Below are 4982 nucleotides of genomic sequence, written 5' to 3'. Positions count from 1 at the left end.
CTTCGGCTCGCGGCCGCCGTGCTGCTGATCCTGAGCGATCCTGCGCTCGCACTCGCGCAGAGCACGCGTGCTCTGCGCCCCGTGGACGCCGCGACAGCGGAGTCCCACGTCGGCGCTGTCCGACACCCACTCCTCGGCTCGACGCTCCAAGAGCTGCCAGCTCGACCCGCTTCAAACATCTGCAGCGCGGTCGGGCCGGTCCAAGCTATCGTCGCGCACCCGACGGCTGCCGACGCGGCTCCCGAGCCAGCCTCGGCTGCCGCCACGGCTGCCGCCACGGCTTCCGCCACGGCTTCCGCCACGGCTTCCGCCACGGCTTCCGCCACGGCTTCCGCCACGGCTTCCGCCACGGCTTCCGCCACGGCTTCCGCCACGGCTTCCGCCACGGCTTCCGCCACGGCTTCCGCCACGGCTTCCGCCACGGCTTCCGCCACGGCTTCCGCCACGGCTTCCGCCACGGCTTTCGCCACGGCTACGGCTTCCGCCACGGCTACGGCTTCCGCCACGGCTTCCGCCACGGCTGCTGCCACGGCCGCCGCCACGGCTGCCGCCACGGCTGCTGCCACGACTGCTGCCACGGCTGCTGCCAAGGCTACCTCGTCTCGTGTGTCTTTTGCGTCTGTGTCGCGTGACGAGTCCAGTGTACCTAGCGTGTCTAGCGTGTTTTCTACCCGCTGCACAGGTCCGGCGCCGACTACCTCGACCGTCCCACCCACCTGGCACCGTGCAGAATGGCTCTGTGTCGGACCAAAGGCAGCCACAAGGCAGCCTGTCCCTCACAGTGTCCACAACGCCGGTGGGGTCCCCTCGGATGAGGGGGCTGGGGCGGCACAACCGTCTTGCCCATTGCCCTCGACGACTGGCAGAGCCGGAGCCAACCGCACCAACCACAGCCCGACCAGTAGCCAGGAAACTACCCCGCTGGGCGGGGGCCTGGTTGGGTTGTGCGAGGTGCGGCCCTCTCGGAGCCACAAATTGTACAAGTCCATTGACTCCGAGCGCATCTTCTACCCGTCCGACGACTCGCTCCTGCCGGGACCCTGGTCGACAGGTACCGAAGGCGGTCGAGCACCAGGACGAGGAGGCGCCGTTCTGGCGTCGCCCGTCCCCAACAACTCTGACATCGACATCTTCGTTGGCGGCACGCCTGCAAACGAGACCATCGTCAGCCTCTTCTCGCGCGACGCCTCGTCGGCGGGCGGCCTCTGGGACCTCTCCGACCCGCTCGGACTGGTGCTGGCAAAGCTCCCGGCACCCGGGAGATCTCCTACTCGCCGGCCTCATGGCGGTTTACACCAAAAACGGCATTTTCGCTTCCCTGTTCATCTTACACAGCGTCTCCGCCGCGCCCAAACCTTGGTACTATGCGCTCTACGTTCCAGGGTCTGGTTGGGGCGTCTTTTCCACGTGGGACCTCTGTGCAGCGCACGGCGCCATCGGGGGCTCGAGGGCGCGCCACAAGAAGTACCGCGACATCCAAGAGGCGCTCGCCCACATCAACGTGCACTACCCAATCCCGACCTCGACCCAGATCCTACTCGACTTCTGGTACCCGTTTGAAGGGGAGGCGACGCCAGCCCATCCCGGCGTCCTTCTCCAACCGCCCGTCGTCCTGAGCCCCGGCACGATCACCACCTACGCCCAGCCAGGCGACGGCAACGGCGCCGCCACGTCGTCATCTGCTGCATCGTCCTCGGCGGCAACCGGCAACGGCGCCACTGCGTCATCGTCGGCTACACCGCCCTCGACCTCGCCCGACGACGGTGCCAGCATCGAAGAGCTCGATCCATCGACATCCTCCCCCATCGACCGGCCGCCGAGGCGCAAGCGCCGGTTCGAACCGCCTCTCGACTGCCAGACAGCATCGGCCCCGCCGTCGCCGCCGCCGGTGCCACCGTCGTCGCCACCACCACCGCCGCCACCACCGCCCCCCTCGCTGCCCCCTCCTCCTCCCGCGCCGCCGCCGCCGGCGCCGCCTCCCCCACCACCACCCCCCGGCGGCGACGCGTTCCCGGCCAACCTCTTCGCCCCGACTTACTTCGGCGTCGTCCCCCCGGCGCCAAGAGTCTCTGGCTCGCTCGTCCGCCCTCGCTCACCACTCGCGGACGCTGCTGCCGAGGGCGGCGCCTCCCCGCCCAGCGGCAAGGCGCGGACGACCAGCGGAAGTGCGGGCGGTCCCAAGGGCTCATCCAAGGTGCTGAAGACACACCACGACGACGGGCCGGACCCCATGTCCTACGCCGACGTTATCGCTGGCAAGAAGCGCGACGCTAGCAAGAAGCGCGTCGCGTCGACTGCCCTCGACAAGGCGGAGACAGAGGAAGAAGCCCTCGCTAAGAGGCGCAACGCATCGTCTGCCCTCGACGAGGCGACGACCGACGAAGAAGCCCTCGCCGCCGGACAGCGCCTCGCCGACGCCGAGCGCGAAGTACTAGAGCTCAACGCCGCAGACTCGTCACCGCCGCCGCCGCCGCCCGAGTCCGGACCGGATCCAAGTGGCTCGATCTCGCTGCCACCATCGCCACCACCGCAAGAGCAGGCGACCGACGACGGCGAGCAGCGCACGGGCGACGACCCCGACCCCGCCATCGCCCCGGCGGGCGACGGCGCCGAATCCGATCCGGCAGACGCCGGTGCAGCCCTCCCAGACGGCCTTCCTGCGTCTCCAGAGCATGTCGACGCCACGACGGGTGTGCCCACCTCAGAGGGCGACGTCGACATGGATGAGAGGCCCATCTCCCAGCGCCTCAAGCGCCGCGTTGGCGACGGGAGCAAGCCCCCGCCGTCTTACAGTGGCCACGACAGCGACGAGGAATCGTCCGACGAGGACGTCGGAGGAGAGAGCGTGGAGGGAAGCGAGGCGGGGCAGGCGAGGGGGGCGCAAGCCGCCAGCAGCTCCAACACCAACCCACCTCGCCAAACCTTCTCTTGCTCCATCTGCGCCCAAGTCTTCGGGACAGCCAAGTCGCTCTGCACGCACTTCAAGACGCACAACTACACGCCCGTGGACCTCGCCTCCAGTGGGCTCACCAAGTGCGGGTGCTGCGCTCAGATTTGCTGCCTCATCCCCAACAAACTTCCGGATGGCTCGGGTGGCAACGGGACGAGCATGTTCTTCAACCACCTCTCGTCCCGCAACGACCCGCTGCACAAAGCCCACAAGGAGAAGATCACGCCGAAGGCCGAGTGCACCGACGCCATCGCCAAGGCACTGCAGCACGCGGCGCCGGGCACACCGGGCGCCAACCTGACCCACGCTGACAACCGTGGCGTCTCGGCTGCCACTCGCGCCCGGCGGCTCGCGTGGGCGCCCGCCGTCCCGGGCGCCGCTGCGTGCTCTGCTGCTGCTGTTGCCGCCCTCCGCAACGCCACCGGCGTCTCGCTCGCTTGGAACTCCCCCTCGGGGGTGGCCGACACGATCAATCTCAACACCACGCCCGCCGCAGACTACGATCTCTCCATCTGCGACAGCGTCTCGATCGAGTGCCTCAAGCGTCTCCACCTGCAGAGCCAGGACTTCCCCGACAACAAGGAGTACCGTGCAAAGATCCGCTCAGTGCTCGAGTTCGGGATGAAGGCCTTCGGCGGCAACCCCAACGCGCCCGGCACCGAAGACGGCGCCCGAGGTGCCATCTTCGTCGTCGCGTCGACGATCCTCGTCACCTGCCGGCCGAGCGGCTCGCCGCGCTACACGACCGACCAGATGGTCGAGCGCGCCGCAACCATCGCCCACTCGCCCGACGGCTTCCTGGCCCTCTGGAAAGAGCTGGCGCTCTCCGCCTCCGTCCCGCCCACCCCACTGGAGCAGGGCGACGCTACCGACTCGCCGGGCCCCTCGCAGCCTTCCATGGAACAGATGGTCAAGAGGGCCCACTACTACGCGAACCGGGGCGAGTTCGGCAAGGCGTGGGCGGCCTTCTCGCCCTCCGCGCCCGCCGACGGCCGCGACCCCAAGGTTGTCGCCAACTACCTCGGCAAGACGCCGCAAGCGCGGGCCCCGCCTGCCAGTGTCACCGCCGACGAACCGGGCGTCGCGCGCTATGAACTGAAGAGGAAGTTCTTCAACAAGTTCGCAAAGTCTTTGCCTCGCGCCCGCAAGGGCGGCCCGACCCAAGTCGACTACGAGCTCGTCCGCATCATCACCGAGTCGACCGACGGGGCGGACTGCCTCTTCAACTTCTGCACCTCCGTTGGCTGGGGTGTCATGCACGAGCGTCTCAAGCGGCTCGAGGACGACCTCAACGCCGTCTGCCTCTGGAAGGACGATGGCGTCAGCTGCAGGCCCCTCGGGCTCTGCATGGCGCTTCCCACCCTTCGGGTCGCGCTCGAGCGGGGCATGTCAGTCGATTTCTTCGGCGACTACCTTTACAACAAGGCCCACCACCGGCGGCCCCACGACGGCGTCCTCGCCGCCTGGGCGGACGCGATGCGCGCCCCGGCCAACGCGCCGGTCGTGCACGGCGACAAGGAGAAACCAGAGCTCACCCGGCAGTACAACGAGGGGTACAAGGTCGACCTCGCGGAACCCCACGCTGGCCCGGGAGGATGCGATGAGGTGAATGAAGTCAAGCTCTGGACGCCCCTCCTCAAGACCTCCTCGGCGGGCGTTGGCAACGCCTCGAGCGGCGGCACGCCCGCCTCCGTTGGCCACTCCTACGCCTTCGGCAACACCGAAGAGAAGGCCCGCCGCCTAAACATGGGCTGCAAGGCGCGCGGGCAACCCGGCCAACCCTTCGACCACAAGAACGGCCACGGCTACGTCAAGGCGCATCGCGGTTTCTACCACGACGCGATCTTTGTCAAGCGCAACAACTTCAACCTGCTGCTCCACGAGACGTTCGGCGGCGGCTTCTCGCCCACCGCCGTTCTCAAGCTGCGCCGCCTCGCGCGCAAAGTCGCGCGCGGCAGCGTCGACCGCACGGCCTACTCGCCTAAGTACTCGCTCTCTTTTATGTCCCACCATGCAGAGCGCATCTCTCTCT

Source organism: Emiliania huxleyi (genome assembly GCF_000372725.1).
Source record: "Emiliania huxleyi CCMP1516 unplaced genomic scaffold EMIHUscaffold_1, whole genome shotgun sequence".
Classification (NCBI taxonomy): Eukaryota; Haptophyta; order Isochrysidales; family Noelaerhabdaceae; genus Emiliania; species Emiliania huxleyi.
This window is presented reverse-complemented; position numbering follows the sequence as displayed.